Genomic DNA, 24,174 nt, shown 5'->3' on the forward strand with positions numbered 1-24,174 from the left:
GCAATCCATCGTGGTTATTTGGAAAGTCCAGCTATGACTTTACAGCTTAACTCTCTACGAGGACACTTTTGATATTGGCGAAATAATCATAAACTTGATGGAAGCCATTTTTAAAAGAAGCAAACTGTATAATTTATAGATGTAACATTATCAATTTTGTTTCTACTGCTTTCAGCCAGTTAGTCACACATCCATTAATAAATTACCTATGTGAACGTAAACACAGTCCATGAAAGCCGAAAAGCTAATTTGTATGACGTACGCTCCGCGAAAACGCAATATGGTAATTCAATTTCCATACCATTAAATGTTAAAATTACTTCCATAACTGAGTATTCATAATTTATGCAGCAGTGTGGGCAGAAATGGCCAACAATTTTTGTGCCGTTTCTGCCCATCATGCCCACCATCTGTTCGTTGTGATGACCTTTTAATTTGTATTAATGGTGCATCCATACTACTTAACATTCGTTGAACATCACTATGTACCACGGTAATATTAAGTAACTTTCGTGGCTACAGTGTAGCAGTAAGTATTAGCAAGTATTAGTAACACTTGGAAACGTTCTACAATAAAAACGTTTACAAAAAAAAAGTAAACCGACTTCAAAAAGGATAAAATAAAATATTATCCGTTTTTAAGTATATACGTTACCAACTGATATTATTGAAGTCGATGCCAAGACAAATTTGAAGGATACCAATGATTTTCTAGGGCAATTTGATAAGAATGTGGCTATATGTATGTATGTACGTTGGATTGCCTTACACGACAGCAATGATCATACTTTCTGTAGATACCTAAGAACATACTGTCAATTCACCTTGGCGGAGTTCGTACCATGTTTGTCCGTACTAGTATAAAACTAATGCGATTGCCGACATGTTTTTTAAAGAGCAATTTTTACTAATATTCGAACTGGCCATAGTAAGTACTCAGGTGTGGGATTGGGACTGATTATTTCCCGTCTCTTATCCAGAGAACTGATTTCAAAATATAAAACAATTCAAGGACCATCTACAGGGTTTTAACTTTTTACCTGCATCGCAAATTTCTCCAGTTAACATGGCAGTTGTTTAGCCGAAAAGGTGACAAAGAGACAGACAGAATTACTTTCACCATTATAATATTAGTACAGTTGTAATATGATTTATAGACATAAAGCTGATTATTTTTGACCGGTAGTATTAATATTTGTCTTGGCACCGACAAAAAAAAAAAAAAATATATACTTAAAAATGGATAATATTTTATTTTATCCTTTTTGAAGTCGGTTTACTTTTTTTTGTAAAAGTTTTTATTTTTCCATTTTTAGTTTTAAGGCATTGTTAAAAGCTTATGAGTGACGCGTGACGCATGAATGAAAAGCTTAATAATGCGTATCACTAAATTCGAAATCATTCCTGTCACTGCACAAACACAAAATCCATCCTCCGCCCCGTGAGTCTCCGTCACTGACTCAATCCCTCAACCCCCCGATCACTCAACCTCACAGCACATCAATCCCTGATCACGGAACCCCTCGACCCTGAAGCCTGAACCACCAACCCTTCAACCGCCATTTCCCGAGTCCTCAGTAGCCTTACCATAAGTCAAACACTGACATATTCGCTAGCGTGTGCATAACTTACTTTCTATGCGTCTCGCTCGTACTGGCATCCTATTAGTGGGAGCGAGATGTATAGAAAGTAAGTTACGAAGACGTTAGCGAATATGTAGTGTCAAACTCGTGGTAAGGCTACAGTGGAACTTCATCAAATTGGTGATTTTCGGGAGGAAATGCTTGAGTTACTATAGAAAACAACGATGTCGCCATACTCGTGCCTTTAAAAATTAAGGAGTTCCCCTCATTTCCTTATGAATTTCGTCATCAGAGTAGAACCAACAACATTATGGGAACACCTTGGAGGTAACTTCGTTCAAACAAAAAAAGAATTACTAAAATCGGACCACGGGTTCTGGAGTAATCTACATTTATAAAATCATCATCATTGTCATCAACAATCATCATCATCAGGTCCACTCCATGAAATTAGTGGTTTTCAAGAGGAAATGCTTGATTTGCTTAAGACAATACCCAAATCACCATACATGTGCCTTTAAAAATTGAGGAGTTTCCTCAATTCTTCATGGATCCCATCATCAGAACAGCACCAGATTAATGTGGGACGTCCTTGGAGGCAGTTCCCTTCAAACAAAAAAATATTTGCTCAATTCGGACCACGGGTCTTGAAGTGATCGCTGAACGTCCGACATTTTAAGATATCGTCATGATTGTCATCAAAACAATCATCATCATCAGGTCAACTTCGTCAAATTGGTGGTATTCGAGAGAAAATGCTCGAGTTGCTTAAGAAAACACCCAAATTACCATACATGTGCATTTAAAAATTGAGGAGTTCCCTCAATTCCTCATGGATCCCATCATCAAAACAGCATCAGATTTATGTGGGACCACCTTGGAAGTACCTTCTGATGAACAAAAAAAGAATTAGTCAAATCGGCCCACGGGTCTCGGAGTAATCGGTGAACATACATAAAAAAAAAAACAAAAAAAAAACATAGCCACAACCGAATACAGAACCTCCTCCTTCTATGAAATTGAAGTCGGTTAAAAAAATGGGCAAATATAAGTGGTCTCTGGTTCAGTACGGATCAAACAAAGGCCAATGATAAGAGACCCATAAAAGATACCGATTTGACCCCCATGTATGTTCAGCAAAAATTTAGTTTTTTTTCTACTGAACCATATTTTGACTTTTATTAAAGATATAATTGTTATTTTTGTGGTATATTTTTTTTCGTTTCGGAGAAAAATTTTGTTTCAGTCTTGATTATGATTAGGTGTGTGTTCTTAGAAAACCATGCTAACTATTGTAACTTTTGTAACTCGGTTATTAATAAAAAAAAATGATGCTCGATATGCCTCTACATAATCACTCTAACCAGTCTAACTTCCACCCATGAAAAGCAGTGTGTTATTTTAACACATTCAGGGCTAAGAACCCGACTGTCGGGTACAATGTTTGCGCTCCATACGGCGAAACCGTGACTACGCGCTACGAGCGTAACCCGTAGCACTTAGTGGCAATGAATGTGTTAAACGTCAAACTACTATGAAATTATGACATTAACACTTGCACTGCGTTTGCTGTCAAAATCGTTGCAGACTTTTCTTGGTCGAACTCTAATCATTTGAAATACCAAATTAACTGAAACAGCAATAAGTTGTTTCTCCTAGTGTTTAACTAAATAGTAAGGTAGCGCATGTTTATGCAACAAATTCTGTAATTAATCAATTTACGAGTATCCATTAATTACATTAACGGCGAAAACGCTGATTCACCTAAAAGCCGAAGATAATCAAGTGACGTGTACGTGCTAGGTACAGGGTGCCTGTGATTTTGGGGCTTAAATAATAATAAATAAATAAATATTATAGCGACATTCTTACACAAATTGATTAAGTCCCACGGTAAGCTCAAGAAAGCTTGTGTTGTGGGTACTCAAACAACGATAAATATAATATATAAATACTTAAATACATAGAAAACATCCATGACTCAGGAACAAATATCTGTGCTCATCACACAAATAAATGTCATCAAACGTTATCATGCCGAATATCGACTTCTTAGCTTTATTATTGGTCCAAGGTTTTTTAAGCCCCTTGTTAAAAGCACCCAGTATAATGTAAGCCTCACTGTCTCCCCTCTAAAGGATTAAGATAACATCGTGCTGATAAAACATTTTGGCAGAAAGCTTTATTTGTTTGTTTGCATAGGTGATTATAATAATACTGATATTGTTACGAGTAGGTAAGAGAACCACCATATTAGGGCTTCAATATATAAAATCATGTAAAAACTACCTAGAGTTAGACCAAGAAAAGCCTGCAGTGTGTTTGATAGCATACGCAGTGCAAGTGTTATTTAATACGTCATAATTTCATAGAAGTTTGACGTTTAAAATAACACTTGCACTGCGTATGCTATCAAAATTGCTGCAATATTTTCTTGGTCTAACTCTATTTGATTTGAAAAAAAACAACAAAGTGTTCATTTTGCAGAAAACTCTTTTAATTCCATGGAAACTGGCTCCTACAGTCACCACTCCCTCCCAGGCGTTCCGTTTATATCTGTCAAAATAGAATAAGTGTTTGAAATTTCGAAGTTCATAACATAACTTTCATAAGTTACCAGACGATTCCGCAGATTGTCATACATTGTTATTGTTATTTACTTTTTTAAAGCTTAATAGGTATTACATTTTATAAGTAAATAATACAATAGCTTGTTGGAACTCAAGAATAACGAGCATATTTGGGCATATAGCAGTTACTAGTAAGCTTAAGCCAATTTGGTAACGACTAGTTTAATGGGGTGAAACCCTCAATTTTTCTATCCTACCTTGGAATTGGAATTGAAACTTACTCGGTACTTGGAGGATAAGGAATCGAATTCTACTTTCCCTGCCTGTAAACCAATATAAGATTTGAAAAATTATGAAAGCTCGGGAAAAACAAGAATGAAAATGAAACCTATACCATCAACACGAGTTTTACGCGACCTTAAATGCTAGCGACTGTGCCAACTTAAACGCAGTGTCAGTAGGGCATGCAGTACCGGTTCCGGTACCAAGAATTTCATTTCCCGGTTCTGGGCATGGCCGGAACCGGGATTCCCGGTTCTTCCCGGTTCTCAAGGCATCTTTTGATTACTTTTAAGAAATTGTTTGTGTTAGCGTGCAATCTTTATAAATGACTTATTTTCATATAAATAATTGCATAAGAATTAATAAATGAGTTATTTTATTGTAAACAAACACTTAATTGGCGTTCCAACCTATTTTACCAAATTAACCGGCACACTGCCTCCGCCTGGGCCGAGCCACACGGCCCGGCCGTAACGTAGTCGATGCACTCAGCACTATGACGGCCTGCACGAATGTCTACTTTACTAGGTTAGTTTGTCGGGTTATTTGAGTCCCCCGTTTCATAGCACTATTATTAAATGTTATATAAAGTTCCGAGCTAAAGTACTAAAACATTACTACTGTTGAAATGGGAATAAATAGTCATATGATGAGAACCGGGAAGTACCGGTACCGGGTCTTCAGTACCGGTTCTTTTGACACTATAAAATTCCCGGGAATTCCCGGGAATATGAGAACCGGGAATTCCCGGGAGCATGCCCTAAGTGTCAGTACACTTGTACTAATGTCAGTACGAGGGAGATGCATTGTGAGTTAGTTTACGTAGTCGCTAGCGAATATGTCAGTGTCAAACTCGTGGTAACGATGCTAGTTGAAGTTTCGAACTAGTAACATTAAATATTATTGAATATCGACAATGTTTACAAGCAATGAACGGTGCAAACATATAAAATATATTATAGCACATATTTTAATTAGAACTGCTAATAATATTTTCACATATATTTGTACGGTGTGTTGCGTAAATTGGCTGTAGACTGTAGATAACCTTAGGTACCAGTACTTACACGGGGCTGCTAGGATCAGAGTCAGATTCGTCGGCATACGAGTTGGCTTTTCATGGTAAATGGGCTGTAGACTGTAGGTAACCTTAGGTACCAGTACTTACACGGGGCTGCTAGGATCAGAGTCAGATTCGTCGGCATACGAGTTGGCATTTCATGGTAAATGGGCTGTAGACTGTAGGTAACCTTAGGTACTAGTACTTACACGGGGCTGGTAGGATCAGAGTCAGATTCGTCAGCATACGAGTTGGCATTTCATGGTAAATGGGCTGTAGACTGTAGGTAACCTTAGGTACTAGTACTTACACGGGGCTGGTAGGATCAGAGTCAGATTCGTCAGCATACGAGTTGGCATTTCTTGGTAAATGGGCTGTAGACTGTAGGTAACCTTAGGTACTAGTACTTACACGGGGCTGGTAGGATCAGAGTCAGATTCGTCGGCATACGAGTTGGCATTTCTTATGTTGTATAACCTGTGAACCGAAACAACGTTCTATTTCCGAGGCTAGTAATTCTTTATTATTTATTCAGACAAATACTAGGTGTAAGTTTACAGCTGCAGGATGCCAAGACACTTATACAGTGTAATACTAATTTTTTAAACTAAGGTTCACCGAAGGAGATAAAACAAACAACCCGATAGTGGACAGGAACAATTTAATTGTCGGGCTAGTTAAGATTACACTTTTAAGCTTAATCACTATTTGACGACTTATTGGTAGTAAATTAAATTCTAAATTTATGTCTATACAACCAGGTTTTAATTATCGTTGGTGATACTTGGTCGATTGCGCTATTTGATAGTTAATACTAAAAGGTGAATAGTCCAAAATCGCAGTTTAGGGAAAAATAGTGAAAGGCTTAGCTGCACTGTAGCGACAGTCGACGGCTCTCTCGACCAGATGGCCGGAGGTTCCAATAGCTCCGACTCTGGCGGGGCCAGCTGCACAGGTCGACTGGTACAGGATCTGGCCTACCAAAGGCCGCGCCCCTAGTAGACACCTCCTGTCGGAGGAAAATCGTCTTGCGGGGGTTTATGAGTGAGCGAATGTCAACTCCGGAGAGCCCAGGACGCGCCTGGCTCGCCCTTTCGGGAAACGGGTTAACCGCAAGGCACGATTACACACTGAGGGCAGCAAAGATGAGAACGTTGTCCCAAATATTTAATTTAAAGCCGAGCTCGGCTGGGTCGGGGAAGAAAATCCAAGTGAAAAATGGCGGAATCACTGTCTCCTGAGGGCCTCTTTTTCGATGTTGCCAGGGTTACAATCCCAAGGCATTTAACCAAACTGACGTGAAATTCTAAATACGGAAATTAAACCAGAGCGTGGTAAGCGCTGCTGGACAAGCACGGTATGATATTTTTTAAGAAAAGAAAAGGAAGACTCGACAATCTATACATTTCTACCCGTTCATCGAGAATTATAATAATTATTTTGGTAAGAACTAGTTATCGACCGAACTGGTGTCGAAGGGATTCGGAATTATCTCCCTGGCAACGCGGAATCGCTGTCAACTTGACAGCCCATTGACACTATTCGAGATACAGATTTAATCGCCCGTCCGGCTTCATAGAAGTATTTTGTTATCTAAATATTTTTCCATTACAGCAGTTAATACATAGTCAGTATCATAAACATGTATACACTTTTCGAACTATCTCTATAATCTTAAATTAAACATACATATATTACTAAGTTACATAGGTAGAGTTATAAAAAAAACAAAGGGTTGCACTCCGGGAGTGCCGGCAGAAGTGAAAACTCAACGACATGGGCCATATAGTGCAAAATGTCTGCAGCACTATGTATAATTGAGTTTAACGCCATCTAGCGTTGTATCGTCGCATTACTTGAAATCCCTAAGCACATCACTGTGGGTACTATTGGTACTACCGTTATATTAATACCAGCTTGAGGAAAACTCAGTAGATGGCATTTAAATAAAAAAACAATGACATTGTCCGTCACACATAACATAAGTCACGCAAGCGGCCTGCGCCGCCTACATGAAACAGCAGGCTCAGGCATACATTTTCGCCGTGCGGTAGAAAGAGAGGAGAGACGCCTTACGCGTTACCAGGGGTGCGAAACTCCTGACTTCGGCCAAACTCGGCTCCGCTCGGCTACGCATTGCTCCGAGCAATTATTAGGGTTGGCACCACTTGACTTCCTTTTGCGTGCACGACCACAGATAAGATAATCAATAGAATTTTGACAACCCTAAATAGCCGAAAGGGTGCCATATATTAGAAAGGGATAGCACGATTCGACCCTGAACCGTTGTCAAACTTCGGTTTTGTAGGAAGTTTCCTTTCTGTACGGTAGTACTACTATTTATTCTGTGGCGTTACGCCTTACGCTGTCTCGAGTTTATCATTTTTTTCCCACCTCAAAAAGTTCACAGCGCCGCTAAAGAAGTTTTCACTTCAAAAATCCTGATACTACGTTATAGGGACGGCCACTGGTCGGCGAATATTGTAGTAGTAGTAGTAGTAGTAATCACTTTATTGTACACAACACAGGTTTACATAATATTTACAGAAAATATTTACAGAATATATCTGCGTTTTGGACTGTAGCTATGAAGTTATTTAGTAATCTATTACTAGGTACGTAAATAAAGGAAGACCTATGACAGATAAGTTTAAGAGCTACCGCCTAAATAAGTATTTTCAGCGACAATTAATGGTAACGGAGATATACGCAGCGCCCGCGTCAGGACCACAGCAGTAAGGGCCACCACACACTAGTGTATTTTGAGCGTCAGCGTCTAGTCCGCGCTATGGAAAATAGTGTCGGTGCGAAGTTGTGCCAACGTTGCGTCGAGCAGCAGCCATAGGGTTGACTAGACGCCGACACGCTCGGGAGACGCTAGTGTGAAGACGCTAATGTTGCAAAAGAAGTACAGCTGCAGTTGCCATTTCACCTTTACTGATGACAATAGTGCTACAACGCTGCGGCAGTCGCCCTTCAAACGTCTCCTTAACGGCTTGGCCACGACACGACACGGTATTGCGCGACTGGGTTTAGCTAAGGCGACAACCATTAGGTCGAAGCGAGACACAGAGATCGGACCTTCGTTTTGGCCTGGTTTTCGCCTTAGCCGAAGCCAGTCGCGCAATTTCGTGGCCAGGCCGTAACATAGATAGTAATAAAGGGGGCCATCACAGAAGTATAATAAGGGGGCCACTAACCACTGGCGTCTATTGTTGTTATTGGCAGATCGCGCGTTCTGGGCCGATCTCAACATTAAGTCATACGTGCGACGGTGATGATAAGGGTGATTGGGTCTGTAAACAGAACAAATAAAGAGTCGTTTCAAGTTATTATAACACCAACAAAGACCTAGAGACAATTGTTTGACATATTTTTCTTCGAAGCCACAAATGGTAATCCCGACTTACTCTGTCTATCTGTACCTATGCTAAATCGATTGTGTATATACGACTCCTAGATAGTGAAAACCAAACAAATGTGTTTACTCATTTAAAAATAAAGTGTTTGATTGATAGAATAAAATGTAAATAAAGGTACAGTCGAAACTTAAAATAATTCAAACTAAAAATACCTATATCTAAAGAGGGCCCCTGGGACATAGTGCCAAAGATGGCAGCATTTCCTCGCTGAATCGCAACGCTTATTCGTTGAGCGAGGGAGCTGCCAGCTCTTTTGTCTCCAGTGACATCAACCAGCCGTTTGGCCAAATCCGCAAACAAGCTCAGCTCCCGGGCCCCACGGACCGAGTAGTAGTATGCTAATTATCGATTTAGATAAAATTTGGTATGGAGATAGTTTGAGGACTGAGGAAGGACATAGGATAATTTTTATCAACATTATCATCATCCCACAATGACAGATCCCACTAAGCACAGGTACACGTTGGCTCGTTGGGTGGACGACATCCGGAAAATTGCGGGTCACTTAGATTACAGTACAGTATGACAGGTAGAAACTAGTAAAAGTATAAATCCTCCGTGCACGTGAACTTTGCACAACGACAAGGTAAGAAGGCAGCATAGCATTTATTTCCCTTGTTCTTGCATACCGAAGGATGCATATTATAGTCCTGCCAAGTAGATTAATATGTGAATAACTTACGCATCTACGTCCATGCACTGCAAAGATAAAAATACTACTCAATTCTGATGGTATTATATTTATTGTGGGCGCCTTTATCGTGCACTACACGATGCGATATAATGCATAGTCTAAATTTAACATTAGTCGGATAATTCTTAAAAATATGTCTGCGGTCTAAAATGTATGAAGAGTCGTGGCAATTAATATAGATGCAATGCAACCGCAAAGATATTCTCAGAGAATGACGAATGACCCAGTCACAGATTGAACGTTCTAGTGGAAGCAGTTATGAAGTTGACCCTAAAAATTTTTATTAAGCTATGAGCTTCATCACATATGTTCCTTGAGTAATTCTAAGCATTTCAAGCCTGGGAGGCAATAAGAAATGTGCGTCTAGTCGGGGAGGGTGGGGTACAAAGATGGTCGCCACCCGTCCTCTTTAAAAAAAATCTATTCTGGTCCTGGTGGCCATTTGGGTAAGTTTGGTATCATTTTCGTATAAACCGAAGACGTATAATTCATTGCCGGTATTCGTTTTTTCAGTTTCATAGTAATTTTACAAGAAAAACGTCAAATGGTGAAAATTTTGGTTGGAGATTTTTGCTTTGAGAGCATACAAAATAAAATACTATAATAAAGCGCAATTCATGCAGATTCTAAAACTATATAGGTCTAATAATATTCTAATGCAAAAAGATGGTGAAAAAATATATTAAATGACCGCAGCGCGGGTAGCTGGACTCGCGCAAGGCGACGTTTATCTTACAAAATGGTCGAGTAAGAGTATCTGCTTATGTTTACTTTGTTAAATTATATGGTTTCAAATAAAATACTTTCTATATATTTTTATAAAACATTTTAATGACCGCAGTATCCGGTACACATACATAATTCTGTGTACTTTAATGCAGTTGCATCGTTTTTTGCAAATGGTTGCAACTGCATTAAAAGAAAATTAAAGTGCACAGAGTTATGTCCGTGTACCGGAAACTGCGGACATTAAATTGTTTTATAAAAATATATAGAAACTATTTTATTTCGGCATCATAAAATTTGACACTTTAAACTCTCGCATTTTGTACACATACTTAATTATAAAAACGACTAAAAACGTCGGAACTTAAGGTAAAAACAATGAAATTATATCGCGGTAGACCTGTTTGTGTAATTAAATATCATAAAATTTAACAATGTAAGCATAAGCAGATACTCGTACTCGACCATTATGTAAGATAAACGCCGCCTAGCGAGAGTTCAACTATAGTGTAAATAACATTATTTGCGGTATTTGACACATTATGACTGACGTATATAGAGATGTAACTAACGCAAATCGATTGTCACAGCAAGCGATTACGATTGGATGGCACGTAGACTGAGGTATCGAATTGTGACGTATAATGAATTTTTATTTGAGATTTAAATAAAGCTAGAGTTATATGATTTTCCCGCAAGCTACCGGTCGGTCGGTGTATTTAATACACCGACCGAGTAGGTCGCACCCATTCTCAAAATTGAAACTAACTGGGGATCTATTTTAAAGTTTATTTATGTTATTTCTGTGTCAAATTTGTTGTCTGTTAAGTGACGATAAATATATACATATTTACAGTTAATTATCCACCTTTTCCTTATTTTTATTAAAAGAAAAATGAAAAATTCATATCGATTTACTTAGACGACTACCGATTCATAACGGTGGTGTCCGGCAAACCCTAAAATTAAAAAAAAAAGACGTAGAACGTAAACGTTCGCAGTGCAGTTGTTTTCCTTTGTGATTTCGATGTGCAAAACATTTTACGTAGTATTGCTGTTGTGAGTGACAGACGTCAAATACCGCAAATAATGTTATTTACACTATACCCGCGCTGCGGTCATTTAATAATTTTTTCACCATCTCTTTGCAGTAATATATTATTAAACGAGTATATTTTTAAAATCTGCATGAATTGCGCTTTATTATAGTATTTTTTGTATGATATTTTTGGCCACTATACAAAAGTTATTAGCTCTCTAAGCAAAAATCTCCAACCAAAATTTTCACCTTTTTACGTTTTTCTTGTAAAATTACTATGAAACTGAAAAAAACAAATATCAGCAATGAATTCCACGTCTTCGGCTTATTTTTATTAAAAGAAAAATGAAAAATTCATATCGATTTACTTAGACGACTACCGATTCATAACGGTGGTGTCCGGCAAACCCTGAAATTAAAAAAAAAAGACGTAGAACGTAAACGTTCGCAGTGCAGTTGTTTTCCTTTGTGATTTCGATGTGCAAAACATTTTACGTAGTATTGCTGTTGTGAGTGACAGACGTCAAATACCGCAAATAATGTTATTTACACTATACCCGCGCTGCGGTCATTTAATAATTTTTTCACCATCTCTTTGCAGTAATATATTATTAAACGAGTATATTTTTAAAATCTGCATGAATTGCGCTTTATTATAGTATTTTTTGTATGATATTTTTGGCCACTATACAAAAGTTATTAGCTCTCTAAGCAAAAATCTCTAAAAAAAAAGCAAGTGACGTCACGCAAGCGCCCTGCGCCGCCTAAACGAGACAGCAGGCTCAGGCATACATTTTCGCCGCGCGGTAGAAAGAGAGGGTTACGCCTTACGTCTTACGGTCACGTGACACCTGTTACGAGTTTAACATTTTTCCCCATCACAAAGAGTGCTCAGCGCCTCTAAAAAAGTTTTCACTTCAAAAAGATACAGCGGCGACACCAAAGCCGTTGCCGCGGTTAATTAATGTTGCTTTAACGTTACAATTGTAACACAGGATGCAGTCGCAATACTCATCTTCACAACATCTTATCAAGAAGCTATCGATATACGAAAAATAGCGGTAAATTCGCAGTTATTCTTTTATTCACGATAAGGCTAAGTACTTACTTGTACACTGGCGACAGCAGCCATCAGCACCGCGGCGAAAACGAACACGAATCGAGTCATTGATATCTAAAAAAATTCAAATTCACATAGAGTAGTCAGCGTTAAAATTATAGCACCCAAAGCGGCCAAATAGTTCGTCACACCGTACTAAATATGTAATGAACTATTTGACCACTTTTGCAGCTATAATATATTTGATGTTGACTACAGCTGTCTGTATCCAGAGAGTCAATATCGTAATGTCAATATCCAGAGAGGAAAAGACTACGTTATTAATTCAGAGATCGGACAAATTTGCGTCAATGCTCGCAAGAATGTGGACCTGACTCCAAAATTGATTAAATAATTAATCATTTAATTAATTTCTTACCTGTGGTTTAATTTTGATTCTAATCAATAAATAACACACAGATTTCTTATAATGTATGTAAATTTATAAAAAAAAAAAATCAGTATATTTTTCAAATTTTCTGTAGGTACTCATTTTTTATATCAACAATATATTTAAGTGCTATTTATTGACTAGGGAACCAAATTAAATCTCAGGTAAAAAATAATCAAATGACTAATTATTTAATCAAATTTGGAGTCATGTCCACATTATTGCGAGCAATGACGCCAATTTGTCCGATCTTTGGACTTATTATGGAGCAGCGTTTGTCTACCTCTTCGTAATATTATAGAACCATGATAAAAAAAGGATACTCACCTGTAAGGAGACGAATAAGCTGTATTCACACGTGTGGATATTGACAAAAGTCACATATAAATCCTAGCTTATATACTGACTGTCAATCAAACATGGCGGCGTGTCGAATTGTATCATAATTGATACAATTCAATTACATGCCACTTTATAGATAATAAAATAATTGTTAATGATAATGCAGTAGGTACTTATTTTTTACAAGCTTTTATTTAGTTTCACCTGACCGTTGTCTGTCTGTCTGTCTGTCTGTCTGTCTGTGTGTAATCAAATCTTGCAAGTTAAATTTGATCCACTTCCGGATTTCCGATTGAGCTGAAATTTTGCATACATCCGTAAGTCGGGTGACAATGCAATATTATGGTGTCATGGAGCTGATCTGATGATGGAGACTGGAGGTGGCCATAGGAACTCTGTGATAAAACAACGAAACCTAAATTGTGTTTGGGGTTTTTAGAATAGTCTCGATGAGTATTAGTTGCCTGTGGAAAAAAAGTACAGTCGGCGATAAAAGCTTGTACCGAAAATGAAATTTTTGCCAAAAACTTATTATTGAGTTCAATTAACAACGGAATGTTGTTAATGTGGAATGTCTATGCATATATAGAAAGGACATAAAGAATTTTAATAGGTAATTATCACTTATTTAATAACTAGCTGACCCGGTGAACTGCGTATCACCTATTTATATTATGTCTCCTTTTGGCACGTTACGGATTAGCCTAGCCCCGCACGCTCGGAAATTTGCGTACGGAATGACATGTGCAAGCGAGACAGCACCATGCATTTGTAGAGCGACGTCCCGTTCCCACCTGTCATTCCGTGCGGAAACCGAATGAAAATTCCAAACATCTGCGGCCAAGCCTGAAAAAAATTGTTCCCGATATAATCCCTCTCAACCCTCTTAGAAGATTCTCAAGTAGGTACACTATTAAAAAAACAAAAATTCGCTCCCGAAGCAAATTTTCTACCGTTCACAGATAAAAAAGATATTGTAACATGTCAGAGACTCCTTTCCATGTTAACATTATATGTGAACATAGTATTGTTCTATTTTTAAGTCGGTTAAATTCCAATATTGACTCACGTGGTAATTGAAATAGTTATATTACTTCTCATATCCCAAGTAGGCCATATCGTCTGAAATTCTAGAAAGAGATTTGGAGAGCCTAGTGATTTATAGTAAACCAATATATTAAGTAATTCAATACTTATTCATAAAATAATTTGAACTTTATTTCAATGTTATAAAGCTTTTATAGTATAAAAATTTTGTTAAATATCAGTTTGGTTTCTTATGTTTCAAGTGTGTCGACTTGGATTTCAGTCGTCATCGTAAAATTTAATGAATAATATTTGTTTTGGTTAAAATATTCTATGCAAAATTGAACCATATTATAAAGAATTAAGAAAGGGAGGCCCTACAATATGTGCTCATATTGAAAAACAAAGGCGGTTAGAATAAAAAACTGTAATGTCAATCCCATACGCGTAAAGAAATAGTTTAAACCACACCCAAAAGTAGGTCAATTTGGACCTTATTTTAATTAGGAAATAAGGTGTAATTAGTGAAAGGATTGTACAAAATTATGAAATTCATTATTGGTTATGGGGAATACCAATCAGGTACAAGGAAGAAGGGTGTCAGGATCGATGGTAGTGTACCTTAACCCTCTACTAGCTAATCTACTTTAATAAAACTCAACCAGAATTGATTACAAATTAAGAAAAATAGATAAATTTGGCCATGTGATCGTCTAGTGAAATTAATACGTTGTGAACCTTAGTACCCATCGTCTTTTATATGCAGACTGATTAGATTTGGATTTAAAATACTACCCTTAAAATACCCTTTGTAATTGTAAATATTGCTACTGTAATTTTTATATTATATTATAAAACTATCGTATGAAAAATAAATAACAAATTATATTTTTTTGAATTTAGCTCCTACCGAGCCCTACCGTGACCAGTTACCGTGAACAGTAGTATAAGCCCTTGTTGTTTGTAATTTAAACATAATTTGCCTTTTATATCCCTTCACTAACCTAGCTAGCTAAAAAAAATATTTATATGTAAATGATGCAAATATTACTACGTACAAACATACTTTATCTACTGTCACGCCTCGGATGAAGACGGGTCTCTAAACTAAATAATACCTATTTTATTTTGTATTGTTTTTAAAAGGTATTCCTAAGCACTATGTAATATTTACTTTTATCTGCGTTTCGGAACCTATTTTCAAACAAGAAGAAACGCCAAGAAACTCATCTGAATATACTTACTATAAATGTATGGAATACTGAAGCAATCGTTTACTAAACATGACTTAATACCCTTATTTACCCCATTATAGAAAAGCTCAATTTGTCACTAGTGAACTACTCCGCCTGTCACTAGCTCCCTATAACAAAATTATTTAGTATGTCCTCATATAACTTTGTTCCCCTATCTCACCCAATATAAAAACGTATTACCTTAAAATCATATTTAATGTACGAGCCTCAGTAACCCATCCATATGCTACTGAAACTAGACTTTAATTTTATTCAGTATTTTAAAACAGTTAACACTCTAATGATTTTAACACTGTGTGTAACTAAAATAAATGTGAGAGAATAAATAATATAGAAAGAAATAATAAATAACCCTAACACCCAAATAATGATTCTACCCTAACTCTACCCCAATGTCCCTATTCTAATGTGTAAATCTAGAGGCGAACCTCTATCTTTACAGGGAGGAGTGTATGAGAGAGGGACCCTAATTTAAGCTGTAAACGTTCGGCCGACAAAACCGAGGTATAGCAAACCCTAGTGTCTGTGTGATTGCCTCCCTCCGCAGTGTAGGCCGTAGCCAAGGGTACTGTACTGAAATATAAAATGTGAATATATAAATATATATAACAAGACCACGCTTCTTCAATTACCAACAGATTTCAGTGAGTAAAGATTACTCTTAATGATCCACACGTGAGATCCTCAGATCCCTCTGTCAGACCTTGAAGAGAACGTAAGAGGACCGGAAAAGCCTGCTTATCACCGCTAGGTTAGGCGTTTCCGGTTGATTGACCGTGCAATCAGACACTAATCTGGCTCTAAAACACAAAAAACACCAAAACACACGTAAGTATTTACACTGAACTAACAATTGAACAGTCTGACACAAAGCAGCATAGTAGCTACGTAATGTCAAACATTAAATCGTTAAAATAACACCTTTGTTTTAACGTCTACGGGCGAGCCAGAGATCGTGACAATCCGACGGACAAAAATAGAATAACCAGTTCCCAGCTTGGCGTGGGGGTATTTATAACCATAAAAGACATTAACGAAACGCGTTTGACGCATTTGGCGCGTTAGACGCACTTCGATATAAGATCTTTGTTATTTATTTCCTTTAAACTCGAGTACCAATCTTGAGTAGTTTTAGCAAAGAGATGTGATTCCCATAAGACAAGCAAAGTCAAAAGAAACCCCGTGCCTCGGAAATCAAGACAAAGCACTCTCTAATAGATGGCGCCACTCCCTTGATATTTAACAATTCTAACGCACATCAATGTAAAAAAAACACGGATCAAAGCACAAACGATCCAAAATTAATAAAAATCATTTATGTCTATATGTAAATATATATGTTTTATTGATATTTTTATACATTTTCATCTTTAGTTTCAATACTGCGTCAACAGATGGCAGCATAACCTTCGTGACTACAAAATTTACCGACAGTAATTCTCTATACACATTTTAGTCTCTTTGGTTTCAGCGAATCAGTTTTTCTGATTAGTGGCCCACTACGAAAGTTGACTCAGTTAAGTGTTTGTTTGTTGTTTCGGATTTCTCGTGAGAATGTTTTGCTTTTATTTAAAGTTAATTTACTGAATGCATACATTATAGCTACTTACATGTATTTATTTTAATTAACATTTGTACATAATAATTGAGGTTTTAAAGTTTATGAAAATATTATCGATTGATCAGCTGTGTCAATAATTATTTATGTTAACTAGATCAGCTAGTGCGTCTAGTTACAGTAGTGTTCAATAAAATCCCTTGGAGACGATTCTTCGTGGCCTTTCGCAAACCGTCGGACGTGTTCTCTAGTGTAGGTAGCTAGGTCTATCTAGGTTACCTATATTATGTCCTGGCGGCGTAGCACGGTCGCGTTTTTATCCCTTGTCACCATGCCTGTCACGTTCTAACAAGTATGTAAGTGCGAAAGGGACGCGCATTTATTATTATTATTATGTTTATGTGGGCCTTTGACTGTCGCTTCGACCAAGCTGTGATCTATTGTGACGGCCCTTTAAAGTTCATTACTAATGCCCGTTGAATCCAGGAAATTCCAGATTCTTTGGGCCGTAATGCTCTGTACCTCATAGGGTTCCAGTATATGTCGCCCTAGGTAGGTACTTCTTTTGGACATTAGTGGTCCGCAGGAGCAGAGGATGTGCATAGCAGTCTCCTCTGACTCTTGGCAGAACCTGCATGTCGCATCTTGTTTTTTCCCTATTTGAAACATGTGTTTGTTCAACTTGCAGTGTCCAGTCAAAATTCTAGTCACCGCACAAGTTTTGTGTCTTTTGAGCCCTAGAAGCTCCTTAGCAGTTTTGCTGTTGAACCCTTTGATTAGAGCTTTCGAGTGTTCTTGTCCTTTTACGAACTTCCACCAATCGATTGCTCTCGTTTTTTCTATGTTGTTGAGCAGAGAATATGCATCCCGTTTTGTGGTTCCACAAAACGGTTCTGGGCCGACCAGGGGTGTGTCCGCGCCCTTTCTAGCAAGTTCATCCGCTTCTTCGTTTCCGTTAATGTCGGAGTGCCCTGGTACCCATCTAAGTATGACTTTGTTGGAATAAGCCAGTGCATTTAGGTTTGATTTACAGTTCTGGACTAGTTTTGAGTTTGACTCAAGAGATTCTAGTGCCAGCAGAGCAGCCTGGCTGTCTGAGTTGATGTAGATATGCTGGTGTCTTAGGTTTCTATCCAGGTTGATCTCCGCATATTTGTTGATGGCGAAGACTTCTGCCTGGAAGATTGAGGCCTGTGTGCCCATGCTGACGCTAGCTCTGAGCTTAGGTCTCTCACCATAGATCCCACATCCTACATCATTGCCTTTCTTGGAACCATCCGTATACCAAATAAGGCTTCCCTCTTCGACGAACATTTGGTCGTTAGTCCATTTGTCTCTAGGAGGTATTTCTACTGTGTACAGTTTAGTAAAGTGACATTGAGTGTGCGTGTCATCTGTGGGCATGCTAAGGGTTCTATTTGCAAAAAGGGACGCGCATAGTGATAGACGATAAAAATGGAACCGTGCCGAGCCCACTGGTCTGGATTTTGCTAGTTTCTCATGATGCTGGTAGAGTTTGGATTGGAGCATAATGTAGTGTAATTTGTTGTGGGGTTTTACTTGAATAATTTTAGAGAAGTACATTTAAATTGTGTTAATTTTAGTGGGTTTAATTATTTTGGTGTTGTTTATTGATTTGTGGTTCAGACAAGTGCTAGTTCTTAATATTATACTAGTAAAGTTTAAATAATAAATCAATAGACTTATTAATATTGTAAAGTTAGTATTGTTCATAGTGTTTTTGTATTTTTTTGTGAATCTTAATTGATTAAAAGCGCTAGTGCGTTTTATTATACAAAGTGAAGTCTAGGTTACAAATCAATAGCGTATTAGAGGTTGTAAAATATTGATTTGTTTTCAGTGCAATTAATTAGGTTGTCTTTTAACTGTGTTTAATATATGTAGTGTTTTAGCTTTGATTATTTTAGTGATATTTAGCACTGGAATGATTTTGGTTGGAGTACTTTATATATTAATTTAAATTTAGTTTCGTGAGTTATGTCGTATCTTTCTTATGGGATAGAGAGAACTAGTTCCGATCCAACATAGTGTTGGGGAGTTAGTAAGCTTGAGCGGATAACCTAACGGTGGCAACTATAGCTCAAATTACTAACTTGCTGTGTTTTTGATAATACCAGGTGGGGACCTGGCAGTTCCTGCTTTTATTAAGACAGGTTTACCCCCTAGGATCTGGAAGATTTGGGTTGTCTTCTAGACTTCTGAAAAAAGCCAAATTCTAGACCAATTATCCCGTATCTATATTCTTATATATTCACTTTTGTATTACCCTTTCCGGTTATACGCTGCTGTACCAAACCCCAGTGTAGATGTATAACTAGCACACGGAGAAATAGGGTGTTAGATCTAAATCGAGGTGTCTCCACTCGTCTTAGTTAGCTGTAGCATAGAGATTACTCATTGCACATCGAGTAATTACGCGAGTAAATTAAATGTGTATCCCGGGATACTAGTTTGCACATATTTCGGAGAGTAGTTGGGTAGTTTAGCTGTTAGGTTTGTTTTTTATATTTGTTTGGTTTAGGGTTTTGTAGGATTAATCTAGATTTATAATTTTAATATACCAAAGCCATTTATATATTTACAGTAGATAGCTAGGTTCCCTTTCGATACATTTATGGCTAATTTTATTGCATTTTATGTTCATAATTATGGGTTAATTTCAGTTTAGAGATAGCTAGGATGTAGTGGGATTAGGGATTATTAGGATTTTAAGGAAGGCGCGAAATTCCAATTTTCTATGAGACTATATCCCTTCGCGCCTACATTTTTCAAATTTGCCGCGTTTTTCTACTGACAAGATCTGCTTGACCAACTATATTTATTTAATTACAATATGTGTATCAAATATCCTTGTCTCTGTTGTTATAAAATTGCACAATTTTCGAAATACCAAGTAACGTTTGTAAAATAACTTAAATTATTTAAAGATACATTTTAACTGACCGCGGAACAGTAGCGCCCCTAGCGGTGAATTCTCGCGTGATTCTCTAATTCAAATTTTTTTGAAAATAGCGATATGAACATCACTGGCCAAACTGTGGTATCATTTGTGCACATTGACCTGTCAATTTAGTTCGCGAGATTCTGGAGACAACTTGTAGACCTTGATATTTTGAAAACTTTTTGTTTTCAGCCGCCTCGGCAGCCGCCCCAGCCCTGGTCGAAGTTCTTGGTAGATGGGACGGTGCCAGTGTATCGATGCATGTGGCGTCCCAGACTAGTACCCGTCTCATCTTCCACGGGACCAGGGACATACCGTCCGGATATTGGATCTTGCATCTAAAACCATCATTTTCCCGTATGTTTTTACGGCACGGCAGTGTCAAATGTTTTGATGATGGGATCCATGAGGCATTGAGGGAACTCCTCAAATGTTGATGGTTTCAGATCCAGACATTTAAACTGTAAACGTACCCGAAGCGCAAAACTGTTTTGTGATAATTATTATTTAGCCATACAGGAATGTGTCCTGTAAAATGCTCCGTCACTCATAACAAAACTGAGACAAAAAATGGATAAACATAATTAGACATAAAAAAATTAAAAACAACTATAGTAACTGATATGTTTGAAGTCGTAAACAAGCCAAATGGTTACAATACTGGTCATGTAATACCTCAAAGCAACTATTTTTCTTTCTTATGGAACCACACCAGGAACTGGATTGGCATTCGGTTCGACAATGTGTTGACTGTGAAACCGTTGATTTTAAAGCTATGTCATCAATCGTTATCATGTCGAATATCGACTTCTTAGCTTTATTATTGGTCCAAGGTTTTTTTAAGCCCCTTGTTAAAGCACCCAGTATAATTTAAGCCTCACTGTCTCCCCTCTAAAGGATTAAGATAGCATCGCACTGATAAATAAAACATTTTGGCAGGAAGCTTTATTGTTTGTTTATATAGGTGATTATAATAAAACCGATATTGTTACGAGTAGGTAAGAGAACCACCATATTAGGGCTTCAATATATAAAATCATGTAAAAACTACGTAGAGTTAGACCAAGAAAAGTCTGCAGTGAGTTTGATAGCATACGCAGTGTAAGTGTTAATGTCATAATTTCATATAAGTTTGACGTTTAAAATTACACTTGCACTGCGTATGCTATCAAAATTGCTGCAAAATTTTCTTGGTCTAACTCTATTTGATTAAAAAAAAACAAAGTGTTCATTTTGCAGAAAACTTTTTTATTTCCATGGAAACTGGCTCCTACAGTCGCCACTCCCTCCCAGGCGTTCCGTTTATATCTGTCAAAATAGAATAAGTTCAAATTTCGAAGTCCATAACATAACTTTCATAAGTTACCAGACGATCCCGCAGATTGTCATACGTTGTTATGTTTATTTACTTTTTTAAAGCTTAATAATACATTTTATAAGTAAATAATACAATAGCTTTTGGAAGTCAAGAATAACGAGCATATTAGGGCATATAGCAGTTACTAGTAAGCTTAAGCCAATTTGGTAGCGACTAATTTAATGGGGTGAAACCCTCAATTTTTCTATCCTACCTTGGAATTGGAATTGAAACTTACCTACTCGGTACTTGGAGGATAAGCGATCGAATTCTACTTTCCCTGCCTGTAAACCAATATAAGATTTGAAAAATTATGAAAGCTCGGGAAAAACAAGAATGAAAATGAAACCTATACCATCAACACGAGTTTACGCGACCTTAAATGCTAGCGACTGTGCCAACTCAAACGCAGTGTCAGTACACTTGTACTAATGTCAGTACGAGGGAGATGCATTGTGAGTTAGTTTACATAGTCGCTAGCGAATATGTCAGTGTCAAACTCGTCCTAGCAACATTGGTACGTTTGTTAAATATTTTTGAATATCGACAATGTTTACAAGCAACGAACGGTGCAAATATATTATATGTTGTACAAATAAATAATGCGTTAACCCTTTACCAGGCGAAGGGATATATTCCTCCCACATCTTATATCGGTTACCGTAGTCAGGTTTTAACTCCAAACCTCCTACAAAATATTTTGTCAATCCCTATAATAATATCTTTGGCAAATAAGCGGCGTAATATATCTTTGGCAGCCGTTTAAATTCACTTGAACTTTAATTCCAGTAAACTACGGAGAAATTCGAACACTTTCTTTAATTTCTATGAAACAGAAGTACATAGTACACTTTAAACTCTCGCGTTTTGTACACATATTTAATTACACAAACGGGTCTACCGCGATATAAGCGGATACTGTGAGTGTTGCGTGTCGTGCCGTGGACAATAAACATTAAACTTTAACGGGTAGCTGCAATTTCTTTGTCTACCCCGAACATTTTTATAAACTAATTTCGGGTAGTTTAGTGGTGTTTTATTAATATCTCCGTTGACATTTGTTGGAACGTCAGTCTTTCCGTGACCACAGCTGGTGCAACTCAGCTGAAACGTCGGAATTAAAGGTAAAAACAATGAAATTATATCGCGGTAGACCCGTTTGTGTAATTAAATAGAAGTACATAGGTCGAACAATTTTTTTATATTTTGTAGATTTTGAGTATTGAAAGGTAATGTAATCGTAAACATTGCTAAATATTCATGCATTATTGTGTATGACCATCAGAATTAGGATGTGGGTTGACATTATCCCATGGCCTTATTAGAGTTTAACTGTGCGGGAGCTATTCTTCCCCTGGCCCGGTAAATTGTCTTGTCATGTCATAAAAACTCACGTAAGTAATAAAACCGTTTTTGTGTTCAACCTAGAGCGATTCAGTGATTGATATAATGTTTCGTAGGAGATTTGGAGGTACACCTTGACTATGATAACCGATATAAGATGTGGGAGGAATATATCCCTTCGCCTGATCAAGAATATAATAAGACAAAATCGAGTATGACAGTTAATTACTTAGACAGGCGATGGGATAACCGTAACCCACATTTTTATTTCTGGTTTAAAGGAACATCTCAGACTTTCGTCGTCGTTTTTACAAGACGTTCAATTCGGTTGTAACAGTATATACAGTACGTATGAAAACACGCTAGTTCTTAATAGGGGCCAGTACGGTTACCATCAGTTTGTCACTGACATAAACGCCGTCGAGAACGTAATTTACTTTCTATACATCCCGTTTGCACTAATATGCGAGTGCGAGCGAGATGTATAGAAAGTAAATTACGTTCTCGACGGCGTTTACGTCAGTGACAAACTGATGGTAACCGTACTGGTAAAGGGTTAATATTACTGCAGTCAACAGTCAACCGCATTAGGTGATATGTGCATTACCTGATTTACTAGTAAGTACTTACATTGTTTGCAAGCAACAAAGGGCGCAAACATATAAATATATGTATATTATCACACATATTTTAATTAGAATTGCAAATAATATTGTGTCACATATATTTGTACGGTGTGTTGCGTAAATTGGCTGTAGACTGGTAGGTAACCTTAGGTACCAGTACTTACGCGGAGTTGCTAGGATCAGGGTCAGATCCGTCGGCATACGAGTTGGCATTTCTTGAACTTGTATATATCCTGTAAACAGAAACAATGTTACTTTTCCGAGGCTAGTAATAAACGAAGACCTATTATGAAGATAAGTTTAACCTTTTGACCGCTAAAGGTGTCAACTGACGCGCGCGGCTACTTCCCAATATCAACTTTCGTGCATTCCGACAAAGTTCTCGGTGACGCACCGCGCACGATAGGCGTGTCGTTAATGGTAACGGAGGAATCCGCAGCACCCGTGTCCAGGCCGCAGCAGTAAGGGCCACCACACACTAGTGTATTTTGTGCGTCGGCGTCTAGTCAGCGGTATGGAAAATAGTGTCGGTGCGAAGTTGTGCCAACGTTGCGTCGAGCAGCAGCCATAGGGTTGACTAGACGCCGACGCTCGGGAGACGCTAGTGTGAAGACGCTAATGTCGCAAAGGAAGTGCAGCTGCAGTAGCCATTTCACCTTTACTGATGACAAATAATAGTGCTACAACGCTGTCGCCCTCCAAACGTCTCCTTAACGGCTTGGCCACGACACGACACGGTATTGCGCGACTGGCTTTGGCTAAGGCGACAACCATTAGGTCGAAGCGAGACACAGAGATCGGACCTTCGTTCCCACCTATGGTTTTCGCCTTAGCCGA

The 24,174-nt window shown here is 37.7% G+C and overlaps 1 protein-coding gene across 1 annotated transcript in view; it reads left to right on the plus strand.

The window, feature by feature from the left end:
* Positions 1-24,174, plus strand: part of LOC134804313 (chymotrypsin-2-like) — an 80,035-nt gene that overhangs the window by 52,337 nt on the left and 3,524 nt on the right. The window lies entirely within an intron of this gene.

The sequence above is a fragment of the Cydia splendana genome, chromosome Z (assembly GCF_910591565.1).
Source record: "Cydia splendana chromosome Z, ilCydSple1.2, whole genome shotgun sequence".
Lineage (NCBI taxonomy): Eukaryota > Metazoa > Arthropoda > Insecta > Lepidoptera > Tortricidae > Cydia > Cydia splendana.